Genomic DNA, 20,118 nt, shown 5'->3' with positions numbered 1-20,118 from the left:
TTATCACTATTTAATTAAGGAGTCATTTTTCACATTTCACCTGATCCTGCCCAGTTTCCAGCATGATCTGTTGCTTAAAGCTTAAGTGGAAAGTAATTCATGACTATAATAAACCTATGGCACACTATATATGAGCCACTCCTTGAAGATATTTTTTTCTAATCAAAAGTTATTTAAATTAAGGAAAAACTCTTTGACAAACTCTTCCCTCATATATTTGACTTCTATCACATGGCTTTCTCATTTTGTTCACTTTTGGCCATTAAGTTTGCCTCCATTTTTCCCTTTAAAGTGCATTAGTTTCTATAGAAACAATGTTATTAATTTGGGAAAAGCTTAGAAACATCCAAATGAAATGTAGTGTACAGTAAATTCCTGCAATGTTTTGAAATATATCTCCTGCTTTGGTTTGGGAAATCAAAGTGACCTTTGTATAAAGTCCTTTTGACGACATGTCTGATACAAATTTATTTGACAGACTGTACATTTACATTCGGGCCTATCCCAAATCTGTTTTCTATGATCCTGCTAAAGCACTTCCTGAGAGCTAAAACCCTTCCTTAAATTTGCTCCATTGCTTGGCTATTTTGAAAAATGGAAGGTGAATTAAAGAAATTGTGTACTCTTAGGGTGAAACGCAACTGCTGTTATTCCAGCCTCACCTGTGTTTGTTTTATTAGCCTTAAAAGAGTGTTTTTTTAAAGATTGACTGAGATTGGCTCTGACGAGCCTCAAATCAGGGCCTGTTAGAGATGAAAGTGATAAGAATATAGATGAGCGAACACAGGAATATGTTGACCAACTATGTCTCTCTGTGGTTTTTGAACAAAATGAAATTGATACCTCCCATTTAATCTTTAGTGGAATGGGAGCTCCCCATAGCTTAGATGTCTCTGGGTCCTAAGTAAACACCCTTGACCAACCTGAAGAAAAAGACCCTGTATCATGTAAATGATTACTTATGTACAACCTGTCTTTATTGCTGATTGCTAAGGAAGATTATCATTGATTCGTTCATTTGTCAAGTATTTACCAAGTGCTTACTATGTATCAGGAACTGCTCTAGGTGTTGGGGATACCAGCAGTGGATCTTCCGAGACAAAAATCCCCAACCCCACAGAGCTTACAACAGTGCGTCTATAAACCTGAATAAAATAAGTAAAAGAAAATATATGATATGTTAGATGGTAATAATTGCTATAATAATATAAAGAAGAGCAGGTGTTAGAGAGTGTTGCAAGGGAGGTTGCAACTTTAGACAGGATGATCAGGCTATTTATCCCCATTATGTAACGTCCTTCTGGGTTGCTGTGGTTTGTATTCAGAAGAATCTCTAGATGTATTAAATCGGGTTTCAACAAATCTATCAAACCCTTTATAGGTTGATGACTTTTTCTAATTTTGATTTCCTAATTTTTCTAGTGTTAGTTATTATTGAAGTATAGATAAAACAAAGATATTTCAATCTTTATCGAAGCTTCAGTGTGGTATAGCTGTTCAATCATTCACTCATTTTACAAATATTTATGAGTACCTACTATGTGGCATATGTCATTACAGTATATTGGTGAGGACACTTGCAGTTCCATATAAAAATAAACATGACTCAAAATAGTTTAAAAATAAAAGAACTGTTTTGGTTCATGTAACTGAAAAACGCAGAGATGGGGCTGGTTTCTGGCTGGATTTGATCCAGTGGCTTAATATCAAATGAAGAAGCTATTTTGTTGCTATCAGTTTTTCTGCTCTGCTTTCTACAGTTTCTGCTTCATCACCTACTGGTCCCAAGATGGTTGCCAGCAGTTTCTTTGTCCTATACTTTCCAGCAAGATTCCGAGATTTGCTGTGATTGGACCAGCTTGGGTCACATGTATACTTTTGAGCCAATACTGTGATCAGAGGCAGGAACACAATGATTGGTTAATCTCAGCTCATGCGTGTCACCCCCGGAGCCACAGCTCTAGTCAGCTTCTGTGGAACAGCGTGATCGACAAATGGAAAATGGGTCCTAATGAGAAGGAAGAATTTGGGAATGGAGGCCAAGAATATGGTGTTCACTACATCTGAATTCAGGATTTAAAGATGAGTAAAATTGGCATTGTGCCTGACTTCAAATATTTTTTTTAATTGTTCCTAAATATTTCCAAACCATTTATTCATGTTGCTCATTTCATTCTTCTCATTCACTTTGAACCCCATAGAAATATACTTTGAGATGGAGAATAACTGTTTAATAAATAAATAATATAGTGTGTGGTATGTATTCTTGTCCAGAATCTGGGATATGTACGCAGTTAGCTCCATGTGACCTGGTTACTGGAACCCTGTGCTGTGTGGATGTAAGAAAGCAGTGGGCCTTCAAGATGCCACCTCTTCCCACCGTGGACTATCACAGGAAGACCTTCTCTCGCTAGGAACACTCAACCAGGAGCTGACTCTAGAAACTACACAGGAGATTCTCCTGGAGTCTCTATAACACCTTTTTAGAAAGGCAGGAATAGGGGCTGGCCTGCACACCACATCAGACCAGGACCAACTGAGAATTCTCTGTTTTGTACAGCTTTAAGTCAGTTACAGTGGCCATGCAAAGAAAGGCCTAATCCCTAGGACTTTTCAGGAACTAGAAAAACTCAGAAGGGTGACGGATCTGTGGCATGGTGGCAGAAGAGAAACAAGCCAACAACCAGACAGAAGAGATAGAGAAAGAAACTGCAGGAAACGGCTGCAAACAAACAGTGAAATTAGGACCATCAGACAGAATCCTATGAAGAGTCCCATGACAGCATGGGGAGCTGTGTTTGTGACATGGCAAGTGTAATGACACTACCCTAAGTGGCAACATAGCAAATGCGGAGGGAATAACTTAGCTTAATCAAACTATTAGTTTTATTTTTGTTTAGAGAAGGAAACTCAAAATCCATAATTGGTTGCTCAACCTAAAAAAAAAAAAAAAAAAAAAAGAAGCTTTCCCTCCTGCTACTCCATAAATAATCACCACCCATGTGAAACTAAACAGGAAATGAAAAGCTGGGTTCATCCCTGGAGAGATGCCGCGGATGTGCATTGTCAAAGCTGCCGTTACAACATGGATCATTGACTCATGGCCAGGTGCCCTGGTTGGTTACCATGCCCTCAGGGACAGAAAATAAGGTGCAGTACCTGACTGTGATCTGACTTTTAGCACTTAACAAGCTGAATGGAATCCACGTGGGAGGTAAACTATTGTCTCTGAGCAACAACTTTCAGCACCCTATCTGATGTCTGCTTTAGTCTTGTATCATGTTTTCGAAGGTGAACATTGTTTTAGCTAGGATTTGGTGGGAATCTGTTCCCACTAAATCATGGGCCAATCTTTCCTCCTACGGATACATTCTCTGACTTTGATATACCAGTGAATATGTTTGTCTTGTGTGAAACACTATTTAGATTTGGTAAGTTCTCCTTTAAATAGCTCCCTTTCAAATAATAATGGCAGTTACTGGGTATTGAGTGTTTTCTATGTGCCAGATCCTGTCCTAAGCCCTTTGTGTGGATTATCTTGTTTTATTCTTACTAAAGCTCTAATAACTAAGTGCCATGATCCTCATTTTTCAAATGAAGGAACTAAGTTTGAGAACTAAAGTGACTCGCCCAGTGCCACATCACTAAGAAATATTTGCTTTGAGGTCTTTGTAACTTAAAATCTACCAAATTGGGAGTATGGAGTACTTCCTAAAGGACTGCCAGCATAGAATTACTGTTTCTTTACTCATAACACAGGGGTTTGCTTTTGTTTTGAGGTGAATGTGAGCTGTGTTGACTCACCCCCACCTGCCATTCCACCACTTACTGGTGTCATCAATACCCCCAAGTGGCCCCATGTGAACTCTAGGCTTAGACACCCAATGCATGAAGAGTCAGTCTCACATGGGAGAACAAGCCAGCTGTCCTGTTTGCTAGACTCTGTTTGAAATCAGTCAAATACTTGGCTGATGACTTTGACCTAGAACTTTGAGTACTTTTGCTAATTCAGCTCTGGGCAGAATATTCTAACTGCCCACCCATGGAATTCTTGGCTCCTAGACATAATTTAGGATGTCTAGAAAGTGCACACTCCACAATGGATAGCACCAGGTGTTGTATTGAACATCCTCGTCCATGGAATATTAAAATCCATGAACTTTGCCCAAGCTCTCCTTCACTCTTTACATACTTGGGGGTGTTAGCTATTGAAGTCAGGTTGACCTTCCCCTCTATTTTTTATAGTTCAAGTGTGTTTAATATAACATTTGTAATAAGTGATGACCAGTAAGACTACACATTTCCATGAAGTTTTACGTATCCAACCAAAAACCTTGAGGTAAATTATTGTGTAGAGTCATGAGAATACAGTCACAACATGCAGTCAAGTGAAAAGGGGTAATACAGAACAGTAGGTAAAGTAAGTGCCCCTTTTCAAAATGTGTTTACACATATACTGACTTTTACGTGCTTCTCTACCTAATGTTTCTAAAGCGTTGTGTTCAGATCGATTTCTTTTAAACATTGCATTTACAATTTAGAACAAAAACAGGCCTGTCAATTTGTAATTTAGAACTACTCGTTCTCCAGCTTCCAGATATTATCTTTAAAATCTGTGCTTGGTTGAAGTTGAGTTCTACTCTTTTTCTTTGGTGTTGTCAATGTTTTCAGAATTTTGGTTATTCTAGGAGACTCTTTCAATTCTGAAGAGAAAAACAACAACAACAACCCATAATAATCATTCAGGAGCTTCTTCCGGTGTGCTGGGACTGTAGTTGAAACAGACTGATGCTCAAGAAGATGAACACGGGGTTTGGCTTCTGGCCATCAGGCTGATTAGGAGCGCCGAGGCATTCTCCCACTACAGGGCACTGAAGCCCAGAAATATGATGGGCCAGGAGCTGTGCGCTAGGGTTGGGGTGGGGTCAGGGAGGCAGTGCAGAAGCATTGGGGACAGGGAGGAGTCTAGGCTGTGTTCTGAACTTTAGAAGTGTATGTAGGTTTTACTGATCGGAACACACACACATGCACACACGCGCACACACACACACACACACACACACACACAATTAACTAATTTAGATTTCTTCACATTGAAAACCAGACCAATTCAGAAAACTCCAAAAGGGCTTTGAGTGAAGAGTTTCAGCATTGTACATAACAGCTTGGTCTTTTTGGGAAAAGGATCTATAAAATTATTGGCATCTTTTGGAAATACTATATATGAATGAAGGTATATTTATCATTTTAATTTCATATCAGCACATTATTAGTCTATTCAACAAATGTTTCTTGAGTGATACCACATGCCAGGCTCTGTGAAAAGCAGTGAAGAAAATAGACAAGGTCCTTGCCCTCATGGGACTTACAGTTTAGACCTGTGCTGATCAATCAATATGGTAGTTACTAGACACGTATGGGTACTGATACTTAAAATGTGGCTAGTCCAAATTGAAATGTGCTGTATGTGGAAAACACATACTGGATTTCAAATACTTAGTATGACAAAAGTTAAATGTCTCAATTTTTTATATTGATTACATGTTGAAATGAGAATAGTTTGGATATATTTGGGGAAATAAATTATATTAAAATTAACTTCACCTGTTTCTCTTTACTCTTCTAACGTGGCTACTAGAAATTTTTAAATTACATTATTTGGCTTATGTTGTATGTCCATTGGACAGCACTGGTCTAGACCAGAGTTCTCAGACCTCCCTATGCTCATAATTATATGAGAAGCTTTAAAAATACAGATTCCCCGTCTCTGCCTCCCCCTTCTGCTCCCCCCAGGGATTCTTATTTTATTAGTCTGGGTTGGTGTGCTGGGGCTGACATTCCTTTTTGAAGCTCCCAAGTGAGATAACGTGCAGCTATTCCAGGGGCTGTAAGAGACATACAGTTTACTAAGGCTCCGCCCTAGCCATCCGGGCAACGGTCACCTAGCCATCCTCTGTGTGTGCGGTGGTTTTAAAATATGTCCGTAAATTGACACTCCTCTCCTCAAGAAGTGGAGCTTAATTCCCCTCCTTTTCTGTGTGAACAGGACTTCATGACTGCTAACAGATAGCATATGACTTCCAAACTAGGTCACACAAGCATCGTGGTCTTTCTCTCTCTCTCTGTCTGTCTCTCTGTCTCTCTGTCTCTGTCTCTCTGTCTCTCTCTCTCTCTCTCTCTCTCTCTCTCTCTCTCTCTCTCTCTCATTCTTATCCTGGGATAAGCCAGATGCCACGTTGTGAGGGCACTCAAGCAGCCCTATGGAGAGGTCCACAGGGTGAAGAATGCAGGCCCTCTGCCGACAGCCAGAGGAACTTGCCAGGTATGTGACTGAACCACCTTGGAAAGAAATCACTCGACCCCAGTCGAACCTTCAGATGACTGCAGCAGCCTGACCGACATTTTGACTGCAGCCTCATGAGAAACTCTGAGCCAGAGCCTCCCTGCTAAGTCACTCCCAAATGCTGACACACAGAGAGCTAACCAATGTTCCTTGTTTGAAGTTGCTAATTTGGGGGGTAATTTGAATCCAGCAATAAATACCTAACACATTTTGACACTGGGCCTCCCTACTCTTCAATTTGGTTTCATGAAGGTCACCTGCCAATGGTGACCTGCTCTAGCAGCTCGGAGCCATTTTGAGTGTTAGAAGTCTCTCCCTTTCAAGGTGAGAGCACAGCAACCACAGACATCTGTGCTGTTATGATGGTCCTCACACGAGGGAGGCACCCAGAGAGGTGCCTCAGTGCTGGCACCAGAGATCACACAGCCCAGCTGCTTGGGAGCTGCATGCCAGGCTGCAACTTTGATGCCCTGCAGGCGTTTACACAGCATGGCACATGGTGAAAATTTTCTGTGTCCTTTGACCTTTGCTATGGGCATGACATTTGGCATGTCCCTACCTGTTTTCACTCTCCTCACCCTCCATCCTAAAACAAAGTTCCCCTTCAAAACTGGGGCTGATTGGAAACACACACACATCCCTGCCCATTTCTACTCCTGGCTGCGTTGTTCTCCCCCAGACATTTCTCACTTCCGCCTACAATGTCCTCCGACCCACAGCTGCAATTGCCTCTGATTGTGATCTTACCCCTACTTTTGGTGTTATGTATACATCCCATTCCCTGTTGCCTCCCCAAACACAGAACCACCATCCACATCCTTTACATTTCCTGGCACACAGACAGTCTTCTGGGGGAATCAGTATAATGCACACTTCTGCATGGCTTTTCTCCCTGGAGGAAGCACTAAGGAAAGCATTATGGCAGTCCTGGTCAATTGTAGAAAGAGCTACTGTAGATTCATGGCCTTGGTCAAGAAATTCTGCTGCAGTTGGTTTGGCAATAATAACAGTAAAGTAATAATGCTTAACTTCCTTTTTTGACACCATTATTTTAAGTTAAATTCCTTCAACTTGAAGTTCTTTAAGATTTATGAAGTAAGAGGTTAGTTTCAAGTCACTGGATCCCCCAAGTTGCTCTAAAATGAACACCTAAGTATTAATATTAATCAAATGCCTCATGCTTTTTTTCCACTGTGAAAGTGGAAACAAAGATTACTTTATTCCTAGCGTTTTTCTTCCCCATGTTTTTGCCTGGCCTGAAATCAGACTCGTGTTCTAAAAAGGAGCGATTAAGTGCAGACTTCTGTGTTAGCAGGATGTGTTTAAGACAGCCAGGAGCATTCTCCCTGCGTGAAGTAGAAAGGTCTTAATCACAGGGAAAAGAAAAAAAAATTGATTTCTTGTCTTGACACATGTATCACATATGGTTACGAGGAGCTATCCATGCAATTGTATGATATTTTGGTCTTGCATAAATAACTATTCATTTCTTTTTATAAAATATGCAGGTTCCAACACAAGGGCGTCTGACTCTAGGCTACTTGTGTCCAACTCTTCCACTTTGCTGTCAAAGGCGAATTCACATTTCTCCCCCCAACACACACACACACACTTTTTAAAATGTTCTTCTACTCTACACCTCCCCCTGTCTTCCACCCCAAACAGATAATCCTTGTATTTCAGAAGGTGACTCGTGATTGAAACAGTAACTAGAAGCACACCAGTTGGCATTTTGGGCTACTAGGCTTCACTCCTTTTAATAACAGACAAAGGGGGAGTCTACTAATGATGTTTACCCACCTTGGCTTGTGTTTGTCTAATGTTTGAAAAGGTTTTTGTTATCATTAGACATTCCTGCACAATCGCTCTCTCGGAACATCAAGCACACGAACAAGAAATGAGGGTCCAGATGGGGGAGGGGAGCCAGAAAGCAAGGCTTTCCTGGCCAGTCCTCCCTGCTTGTTCAGCACCATCTAGTGGGGGATTCCAACGTGACTTGAAGAATGAGAAAGCTCAGTGTGGGCCTAAACCCAAGGAAGAAGGTCTTACGACCATCCCCATACAGGACACGCAGCCGGTAACTGTGCATCTTGTGTGGATTATGCACATTTTGAATTACACACAACAAATATTTAATCTTACACTGTCTCTAATCTGAGATGAACTCTTTAATGCTCTCTTGATGTGCTGGCAGGGAATGCAAATAATACAACCAAAGCAAGCAGAGCCTGGGAAAAATCACAGAGAGCATTCAAAAGTTCGGTCAAGTGGAATGCTGGTCTAGAGTGGCTCTTTATTATAGTTTTATTATCTTCAAAGCCACATTTTACTGTGAAATAAACTGGTATATTTGTATAAGTAAATATTCTACGTAATTGAAAATTTAAGCACCATAAGATTTAGAAGTATTATTTTAAGAGGAATACTGGAAAAAAGTAAACTTTTAAGCATGACTCAGTTGTTTACTATGAACATCATTTACTATACAAAGTGCTCAGAAATAATTGTGATATGTGGGACTGTCGGCCCCCACACGAAATGGCCCCTATTCCTGTTACGTTCCTGTGTCCTCTTTTCATAGCTTTTCTTCCTTCTTCCTTCTACCCAGCTGCACCAGTTCTTAATTGCTTACTTCTTTTAAATATAATGGTAGGCAATTATATAACTAAATTTAGTAGACACATGTCTAAATAAGGAGTGAGATCCTCTATGGCTCATCTATGTGTAAAATGTACCCGTTTTCATTAATGGAATCTGGGATAACAGTTTTAACTCTCTTTCCCACTTTATCCTGAACTATCAGATGTCTTCCAGAAAACTGAGGTGGTTGAATAAATCATCTTCAAAGAAGTTAAGCGCAATAGATTTTGGTATACTGTTGGTTAAGGGACATTTACCAAAATATATGTTTACATAGAAAACACAAAAAGGGTTCAATTTAACTGGTTTAACAATCTAAGGAAATACCATAGTAGATGCTCCCAATAGTCCTGTCATGTCACTTTCATTTGATGATGAATTTTTGGACAGTTTTCTTTTTGAAAACAGATGGGAATGTCCAATTCTTTACTTTTTACTCAGCCTCAGCCCCTTGTTGATAGGACAGTGTGGCAGCTGATATAAGCTGAGAAGACAGTTTATTATCCATGGCATTCGAATCCAGACCTAGAACGGCAAATGGCCCCTTAGGAGGTGATAATAATTGTATGTTGCCTCTACTTATGGATTAGAACCTTGGTTTAAAAATGATGTTAGGAGGCCCAGACCATGAATGTGATTCTCCTCCCTGTGGGCAGATCCTGTTCTGTGAAGTCTAACGCTTACCCTACTTAGAGAGCTTTCTTTAAGAAACAGAACACAACATTATAATTAGGTAAGAAAGTAAATATTTAAGAATCATTTCAAAGAAGTGCTAAATACTATCAACATCACAAAATCCACATTAACAGAATGTTTTTATTAATTAACTACCTGACTTGTGCAGTATTTTTTTCTACCCTTTCAGCTGCACACTTTTTGGTAGCCTGTTTGAATGACAATTTTGTCGTATAATTTTCTCTAAGAACAATGAAGTATACTTCAGTCTTCTTTCTAGCACAGGAGCTTTTGACGTGGCAAAAATTTAGAAACAATAGGAATAAGGATCTCCTCTATGATTGGAAATGTGGATGAGCTTTACCATCTGAAGGCGTAAACCAAGAGAATAACCCAGTTAATGTGGAAAGATCCAGTTGGGGTTAATTTGAAATGGTTTTGGTGTCTTCAATAAAAGGAGGCAATGCAGCCCAGCGTTTAGGAGCATGGGCCACTTACAACTATGTGACTTTGGCAAGTAGCATTCTCTCTGCACTGCAGTTTACTAATATCTAACTCATTAAGTTGTTGGCAGGACTAAAGGAGAAAGCTATTGTCACATGCTTACTATAGTACTTGTTTTTTGGGTGTGTTTTTTTTTTGTTGTTGTTCTGCTTCTAAATTGTTTTGCCTTAAATATCAACAATAGTACGAAAAACAAAAATGAAAAACTCCCTAACTCATGCTGACCCACAGTAAAGATTGGAAACTACCAGATCACACTTGTACCAAGAATGTAGTTTCTTTGATGGATAATACCTTGGAGGTGAGGGGAGAGAGACAAAGTGAAATTATTCCTTATTAGTGAGGAAGAAATACATTCATTTTAAACCAGTTTTGCTGCCACGAAAATGATGGATTTAAAGACTTGTTAAGTCATGCTTCCAAATCTCAAAAAAAGATTTTAAAAAAAAGTGCTTTTGATCAACAATATTAAAATCAAGTCAAACATATCTGGAAATTGCCAAATTTCTAGTGCTCCAAGGCTAAAGTTTTTCAGCATAAAATGTACTTTTAATGGGACTTGAATGTGAGTGAGGCAGCACTGAGAGTTTTGTTCTCTCTCTAGGACAGGCTTGGGGGTCAGACACATCCATGTTTGGATCTGAGTTTTGCCACTCACTCTTCATGTGATTTTGGGAAAATCATTAACCTCGCCAGGTGGTTCACTTTTCTATAAAATAAGAATATGAGTTGGACCTACCGTATATCTTTGCTACGAAACTTGAACAAGAGAGAATGGCATGCTTTCGCACAGCTTTGACCCCTTCTGGCCCTTAATAAAAGTTAGCTATTATTATCATCATTTTTATTATTCTTATTTGACTGCGAGTGTGAAGTTTTTATTTTAACTTTTGATTTTTTGACAGTTTTATTTCCCCTAAGAGCTAATATTGAGTTCATATTGTAGATTATCTTGTTGGGCATTCTTATTTATAACTCAACACTCTGGGACACTGACAGAGGTTTAAATACACAGAGTGCTCAACAAAAAGTGGTGCATGGGCAGGTGTGTGTGTGTGCACGTGAGTGATTTCTTGTATTCAATATATCATTGAATTGTACTTATATATGTAAGTGACCAGAAAAATAATAAAAATGGCCTGAAAATGAAAACATAACTTTTGGAGCATTTCTCATAATGGTCTACTTTGGAAATGTCCATGCATTTCTATAACACACTTTAAGATGCACCTTATTAACTTGCACAAGTCACTGAGCTTCCTCGTGATGATCTCCTCGCATGTGAAATGGGGATAAGACTTACTGATAAATAAGATTCACAAAGTGCCATCCATTCAATGTGTTTATAGGAGCAGCGGTGAACAAGACAGGCATGATCCTGGCCCTCATGAAGCTTACAGTCTAATAGGAATAACCGACCTTGAGTAGTACAATGAGGGTCATACAGGAAGAGTGCAGGGGACAATAGGAGCGGACAACAGGCTAAGGTATCTAGTCTGAGGAAGTGGCACTGGATTTGTATGAATTAAAGGTTATTATGGAAGGAGGATTGGAGAACAGGGTACGAATTGGTGACACAGAGTAATTTACCCATTCATTCATGTGTTTATGCAACAGATAACCAACAGCATGGACAAACACCCACCACAATGTCTCGGACTCAGTAGGCCCTCAGTCAAAGTTAAGTCTTTTCCATAAGCCTCACATATCCGTACCCACTACCTCTGCTTTCATCAAGTCTTATCTGAGCTATTCCAATAGCTATCCCCACTTAGCCCATCTGCTGCACAGCTATCAATGTTATCATCCAAAAACATTTGTCTTTTAATGCTCTATAGGACTATTATCTGTCTTTGGAGGATTCGCTGGAGGAAATTTCATCCAACTGTTCCATAGAATCCTAAAAATGAGGTCTGCTTCTTTGTGGGTTGGTTACTGTTGGCCACACTACACCCTGTATTTAGAACCCCCACCATGAGAAGGATAGAAGTTTTCTGAGCTTTTTGGTTTGATCTTATAATAGTAAACTGAAATCTGATGTGTTAGGTCTGTCAGGACTGAAAATGCATTTCCAACTTGAAATGTCTGGACTGAAGATTTGAACAGTTTTATAGCCTCGAGACTATTACTTAATGTATAGTTTTGTTTTTTTATTTCCAGTATTTAGTTGCTGTTCTGATGCATAGAAAATGGATTGCTTAAAGCAAGTTGCTTCAAAAGTATGTTTCAGTGGATTTACCAGAGGAATCGCCTCGTATATGATTTTGTTTCTCATTTGCTATCCACCAAATCACTGTTATGCAAAAATTCCCCATACAATTGAAGTCGTGTTTGTGTGTGCATGTGTGTAAAAGAGATCCCCGGTATAGTCTTTCGTAATTGTATCCACTTAAATATCTAATTTTAAGAACATAGCCCTTTTCTTTTTGTAGTTGAAAAATTATGGTAATTTGGGGCATGGAGAAGTGAAGCTTCAAAAATATAGGGTTCTTCAAATTTCCAAGTTTTTCATGGAACTTGACCTATGAGATATTATCAGCAAATAAAACATTTAGAAAAAGAACAGTTTTTTTTTCTTCTATCTCTGTTAAGATTCTATTGGTTACAAATGATGGAATACAAATCAAATTGCTTTAAACAAATACAGATTTATTTGTTCACATAGCTGAGCTGTCTAAATTGAATGAAGCTTTTTTCTTTTCTTTCTTTCTCTGTTTCTTACTCCTTTCTCAGAGGCCTAGTAATCATAATGAGGCTTCCAACAGCTTCTGGGGCTGCATCTTTCTAGTTTCTTAATCAGAAGGAAAGAGCAAACGTTTTTCTATCAGCATTCTTAACATACTTTCTGTTGTTGGTTCTGATTGAACCCACTTGGGTCACATGACTACCCTTGAGTCAATCTCTGTGGTCAGAAAATGCAGTGTGGTGATTGGCTCAGGGCAGTCATGTGCTCCACTCCTGCTGGATACGGAGCTCTATGCAGAGCAGGTGAGCAGAAAATGGAAGAGGAATAGATCCACATATTAAAGCCAAGACTGTTGCTGGGAGGAGGGGAAATGAATGCTGGTGAGACAAACAACTAACACTCCCTTTAGCTTAAAGTCCACTTTTCACCAAGTTCCATTTAGTGCTTCCTGTCCTTTCACATGTCACCAGTCTCTCTGTCTCTCTCTATCCCTGTCCCTGCCCAGTTCGTGCACCATTCTGAAGCCAGAGACACTTTCCTGGGGGGTGGGGCGGGGGGATGGAAAACCTACCCCTATTCCTTCTCTGCTCCCTACAAACAGTTTTTAGCCTTCCATTGCCTACAGAGTGCTGCTCAGTCTAGGATACATGCCCCAAAGATTGTGGCAGCACACTGGAGAACTAAAACAGAATAAACTGGACATGTCTTCCTCAGCCATCACTTTTACCTGAAGATTTTTAAAAAGTATATTAAGTCTATATTATCAAATATAGATATATTATGGAACAGGCTTGCAAAAGTCACATGAATTCAGATAAATCACAAGACTTCAAGTAAATGTTATGCCTTCAAGTTGCATATTTAATGCAATATCCCGTGTTTCTTTGGTGCAGTTTTACTTCCTTACAACATAAAACCCCAAATTCTTAGGTTGGTCCACTAAATTATATGCAATCAGATTCCAATCTCTGTAGCTTCACCTACACTCTTCTCACAAATATCTCCTGCCCTCCTGAACTTTTCACTGTTTTCCAAATGTTTAATATCACTCTCTGTGTTTATTCATATTATGCTCTCTGTCAAAGTTGCCCTTTCCTCTTCCACTTCTACAACAGGAAAACTTTTATTCAGTCTCCAATCCAAGTAGTATTGCTGCACCAAAGCACACCAAAATCAAATATTTTCTTTGTAAAAATGTTCCTGACTCTTTGGCAATGAGCCATCTCTCAATTTTTGAGTCCCAGAATATTTTATTCATGCCACTGTTATAACACAGACTACATTCTATTGAAGTTGGGTTTTGGGGGGACGTGTCTGCCTCTTCTTGTCAGGCTCTGGTCTCAGTGATAACCCCATCTGACACAGGACTGGCAATCAATATATATTGATTGACCATCTAAGGACTGATATCATGCCTCATTTTTATTTGTACTTCCAATGTCTAATAGAAGACTGAAGCAAGTCCCCGAAAATGTACTGAATAAATTAATACCAAATGTAAAGATTTCATACCAGATCCTAAATATACCTTGCGCTTCTTTCCTGAAATGAAGGGAATTGGAAAAGATGTAGATCAGAGAAAAATGAGTGGCAATTACAAAAGGGCAAGCTCTTGGGTAATATCAGGAGCCAAGGACAACCACTCACGGGGCCCTTCTCTCTGAGCAACCCAAGTAATGGAGCCAATTCCTAACCGGGAGAGAGGACAGCTGGAGGGCAGTGGCTCAGTGTTAGTGCAGATGCCTTTGGCTTCAGTCACAGCAAACCTCAACTTACCAATTAAGCAATAAAGAGTATTTAAGTAGGAGGTTAAGTAGAGTACAGATACCACGGTTGGTGTCTAGGTTACTTCCATCTGTCTTTTCTGCCAACTCAAGCATCTCTGCTTTGTCTTTGGCTTATTCTCTTCCTGGTTGCAAGATAACTTCCAGAGTTTTCTATCATGCAGGCATGATGATGTCCAGTGGAAGAAGAGGACTATCTCTTCTTCATGACTCTTTTAATAAATAATAAGCTGTTCCCAGATTTCTCCACACATCTCACTGGATAGAATTGAGCCTCATGCTCATACCCAGAGGGATGGACCTCCAGGATCAGCTAAACCCACTCACTTTGGAATTGGGAATCAGCGCCAATACAGGACGTGTGAACATCTGCACAGAAATTGGATTTCGGTTGCAAAGAAAAAAGAGAATTTATTGTAGGGCAGATGACTAACATGGATTTCTATAGACTCTCTCATCATAGCTGGTGGAGAATAATTTTTGGAGCAATGAAAGTGTTGCAGCCCAAAGGTAGGTGAGATCCTGCTGCAAGGGATTTCCAGTTTAGAAAGGCAGTTATCCACGTTTAAAAATTCATGTCTTAATGCTCTGTGGAAAAATTATGATATGAAAGTTTATGTATTTGATAATTATAACTGTACAGATTTTTAAAATTTGCCTAGCAAAAAGGATTTAAAATAAATAGTCCAAAATGGAAGTTATTTGGGGTGGTTTGATGTAGTGATTTTTTTTTTTCTTTTACAGGTTTTCAAAGCTTTGTAATGTGATTATATTACTTTATACTGCTATATATATTATATAAAATAAAATAAAACAAAGAGAAATTTTACACACACACACACACACGGGATGCTAACAAATGTATACACATTTTAAGAAAGAAAAGAACTACTAAAATTGTAATACTCAATATGTACTGATAACAAAAGTTGAATACAAGTCGTGTGCGTGTGTGTGTGTGTGTGGCATAATCTTATTATCTTTCTCTTTGTCTCCTTATAATTTAACCCCTTTGAACAGAATAAAGTTTTTATATTCTGGTGTCAGAATGTAGTCTCAGAAGCAGGCAGTTTTTAAAAGATTTTGTTTCCAAGTTACTCAGACTTCAGACACTGCCTCTCACCCGTCTTCTAATAATGGCAATGTGTTTCCTTCTCATACAGCTCTTTTAAAAATGACTATATCCCAGTATAAAATGTGACCCAAGACTTTCTTCTACTGTACTTTAAAAAATCTTCTGAAACCCTATAATTACAGCCTTGGATGCTGATGCTGACTTACGGTCAATGTCTATCTAAATCTGTGACATATTTCAATGTAACTTTTGTTGGTTGTGTAAGGTTTTATCTGGAGCAAAGAAAATGGTTATTATTTTTCTTTCATTTTGTTTTTTCTGATTGCATTTTTTTTCTTCTTTTCTAGGTCTGAACCATGCTTTCCTTTTTCTGAGCTCCTCCCTCATGTCTGTGTGTCCACCGCGTCCACTGTATGGCAGGATTCACTAGTGGATTCCTCACCACGGTCATGTTACATACTTCTCATCATTTCCTTCTATAATATCTAGAATCCTGCTAGAGCTTAAAGGGAGAAAACATCTCTTCAAATGTGACCAGAAGAGTTCACCAGCCAATATAAAGGACTCTCCCACTTGAGAAAAAAATCTACATCCTGGGCTTATTCTTCACTCTCAGGGATATCTGTGTCTTAACTGAACCAAAAGAGATTATTTAAATTTCTTTATCTATGGCAAATTAAATAGGGAAGTGAGGGAATGGTCGTTAAGTTGATTTTCCGTCATATTTTTGGCTTTGGAAACTTAGCTTCCTTCCACCTCAGGGAGGAAGCTTGTGGGTCTACCATTATTTCACGCATGTTAGGCAGTCAGAGATGGTTCAAGTTTGAAAGCAACTGCTCATATAGACCTGACTGCATTAGGTCTCCAGGACACCAATCTCTCTTGGATCTTGTCTTACTCTACTGGCCACTCCTAACAAGTCTCTTTCGCTGGTTCCCCTTCATGTTCCTAACCTCTGAATATTGAAGTACCTGAGATTTTAGTCCTTGGATCGCTCCTGTACTGTATCTACATGACATTCCCTCTCTGATCTCAGCCTCTCCCTTGGCCTTAAATACCACCTGAAAGCAGATGTTCCCAAATTTCTGTCTCTAGCCTGAACCACTCGTGTAAACTCCAGACATCTTCTCTTAGATGTCAAATAGACATCTAAACTTTCACAGGTCCCACCCTAAAATACATTTTCCACCCTAAATGTATTTTCCCTGTAATTCTCCATCTCAATAAAAGACGAATTCACTCTTCCAGTTGTTGAAGCAAAGCCTGGAGTCATCTTGAATCTTCTCTATCACATTCGACATCCAGTCCATTAGTGAATCCTTTTTCTCTCTACCTTTAATGTCTATTCATAATCTATCACTTCTTACTACCTCCACCATCACCTTCGGGCAAGCCACATCATCTCTTTTCTAGAATATCAGAATAGGCCCCAACAGGTCTCTCTGATTTTCTTCATCTTCTATAGTATATTCTCCACAACAAAAACTATCCTTTTAAAATGTAAGTCAGATCATGTCACCTTTTTGTCTATAACCCTTGAGAACATCCCATCTCACTCATGAAAATAAACTCCAACATCCTTATCATTGCACATGGCCTAGAAAGCCCCAGGGGAGCTTTGTTCCCCTGCTGCTATTCTTATTCTGCCAGTCCCCTCCTCTTTTACCCCACTCCAGTCAGGCAGGGGTGACTTCTCCATTGGGCAGTAGGCACAGTGCCAAAGGCCTACAAAACTTTTATGACACAAACTTTTAATTACTTTTAAAAACAGAAGAAAAAAATTTTAGGTTAAAGACAATATTTTAACATATTAATATATTTGTCTTTATACCAACATAGCTATAAAATGTAATTTTTAGTATTTTTTTTTTAATATATAAAGGAAGGAACTCACAAAGAAGTGTCTAGGGCCCATGAAAATCCTCATGTGTGACCCTGGGGAAAGTCTAGGCTGAATGCAGACTGAGTTGGGAAAGTCTTACTATTTCACAATGTGGGAAAGCTAAGGAGTTGTTCCCTCCTATTTGGTTTTGTATCTCCTATTGGATCCCATTTGTCATTGTTCAGTGATTGCTTTTCTACCTTGCTCTCAGCACTTTCTCATATGAGTTCAGAACCCCATTTCACACATTGACAACCTGTTATCAACTGAAGGTAATCCAACCTTTAGGACTTGAGACAGTGCCACCCACACTTTCCTTAATTAAGTACTTCTACTGGTCTCCTGGGTGCAGTGAGGAAAAACAAAAGGAAATCACCCTAAAGGAACCAAAGGGCAAGACCATCAGACTTGGAGCTCAGCCTACTTGATTGCCTATCTAGCTGTTAAAAGAAAATAGTCCTTGCTATGATGTATGCCCAAATTCCTTTAATTAAAAAAACAGACTTTATATTTTCAATCTCAACATTTATATGACTGTTTTTGGTCTTTCCTTTTATAAAGCTTTTCTATCCTCTTGTATCTCAATGAAGGTGAAAGGTTTACCTTTAATTTTCTCCTCCAATAATTACAGCTTTGAAATATGCATAAGTTAGAGCTTATTGCTGTTATTGCCTGGAAATTACCTATAAACCTAGCCTGACAAGTACCTTTACAAGAGATCAGAGAAATGGCTAAAATACCCTCTCTGGCATTAGCTAAGAAGAAACATTTTGGTAGGGAGTTCTAAGAGCATTCATAAATTGGTTTCGGGAAATCAGTCTCGTTTGCAATATCCATATATGACCATGCACCCATGGTCCATAGTCTCAAAGCAATCCTAACTTAAGCTTTTACTTCCATTGTTGATTTTCTGTAAAAATAGGCTCTTTCTAGAACATTTTTATTCCTGGTTTACTTGCTTTTCCATCCATTGCAGTGTTTTGGAATGGATTACAGAAAGATACTTGGATACTCTGCACAGAAAGCCATTACAAACAGAATATCAATTCCTGGAAAATGTTCCTATCTGGATGCGCATGAATGAAATAATTGAACTCTCAAAGCTCTTTTCATGTCTTTAATTCGATGAAGCAATTCATAAAGCGGCACTTTTATATTTCATAGCTCATTTACATGTTTGCCTTTCCTAGTGTTCCCTTTCTGACCAAGTTTCCTCCTAACTAATACCAGTTCAAATTGGTGAGACTTCAAACAAGTGGTTTCCCAACCCTGACTGCACAACACAATCATCCGAGGAGCTTTAGAAAAAGTGCTGATGACCTGGCCCCGCCCTAGAGACTCTGATTCAGTGTATTTTAAGTATATATGCACAGCTTGGTTATTTGGTTACCATGTCATCAAAGCAGATTAAAAAGTAAGGAAAAAGCCATTTTTCCTTCTGCCTATCTGTCTTGAAGCTAACCAATTATGTTTTTACCCCCACCCCAAATGGGACCACAGACATTTTCATTTTCTAGTAAGTAAAGCAGATTAACTCTCAAGAGGTAGTTGACCCTTAAACAGCATGGATGGCAATGCACACGAAGACGGCTGGTTAGGTCTGCATGCCCTTCACATAAATGATCATACCTACTTTGGGTCCCAAAATAAATATTTGTTAATATTGCCGCATTCTGGACTGTCTAAACATGCATTATATCAGCTTGTCTGTGTATCCTAATGTAATAGCATGAAAGCTTCCAGCAGCTTATTGGTTGTTTTTTCCCTAGACATTAATTCTTCATTACATGAATTCTACCTCTGAAAAATTGTATCAGTAAGAGGTTGCAAGATGTAACTGACCAGCCCAGTATCTCTCACAAAGACCCCAATCTTTGTTTTCCACAGAGATATTAGCTAAACCTGACCCTGTGTTGCTGGTGTCTTCCTGCTCTCCAACAATAAAGGTTTCCTGTGCCCTGCTGCCATTTCCCAGGACTTCTCAGAGTCACTGATTGTTGTCTTTTTCTCGGTTCTCATAAAGAGGTAGCTGGGGCAGAGGGATGAGTGGGACGCTCCTTTCCACCTCCCTCACGTTCTTTTTCAGTCCTGCTAATGGGAGGGATGAAAGCAGCCCCACTGGAAACTTTTTGCCCCCAAACCCTTCTAGGTCCAAGGCTGGGAAACCAGGGTTCAACATCACTAACCCCTGTCTGTGCCACCTCTGGTCAAACCTTTTGTTCCTGGTTTCAACACAGTGCTGGAGCGTAATCTGTTTTATCTAAATAAGGACATTTTTAGACATGGTTTAGGTGGGGAGGAGACATGGTTAAGACATGGGGAAGAGAGGGGGGAAATGGAGTAAGAAACCTCTGTAAAATCTATGAATCAAGATTATAAAATTATACCACAGCATTTTTCTCCTCTTGGCACTCTTCTCCCAATTGGTATAAAATAAGTAACAACACCCTCCTTTGTAGCCTCTCTCTGTGTGCAGCCCTTGGTTTGTGAGAGGAAGCTTAACCCTCTATGAGGTAAATGCCAGGAATT

The 20,118-nt window shown here is 39.3% G+C and overlaps 1 long non-coding RNA gene across 1 annotated transcript; it reads left to right on the top strand.

Moving 5' to 3' along the window:
* The first annotated feature begins 13,112 nt into the window (after positions 1 to 13,112).
* On the top strand, positions 13,113 to 19,520 carry LOC109452755 (uncharacterized). The gene is made up of 3 exons (XR_002138187.2): positions 13,113 to 13,228; positions 14,797 to 15,142; positions 16,055 to 19,520. It is a non-coding gene; the product is annotated as an uncharacterized LOC109452755 (long non-coding RNA).
* Positions 19,521 to 20,118: the final 598 nt, after the last annotated feature.

The sequence above is a fragment of the Rhinolophus sinicus genome, linkage group LG02, assembly GCF_036562045.2.
Source record: "Rhinolophus sinicus isolate RSC01 linkage group LG02, ASM3656204v1, whole genome shotgun sequence".
Classification (NCBI taxonomy): domain Eukaryota; kingdom Metazoa; phylum Chordata; class Mammalia; order Chiroptera; family Rhinolophidae; genus Rhinolophus; species Rhinolophus sinicus.
The sequence above is the reverse complement of the archived record's forward strand: the minus strand, read 5'-3'. Positions and strand labels throughout refer to the sequence as shown.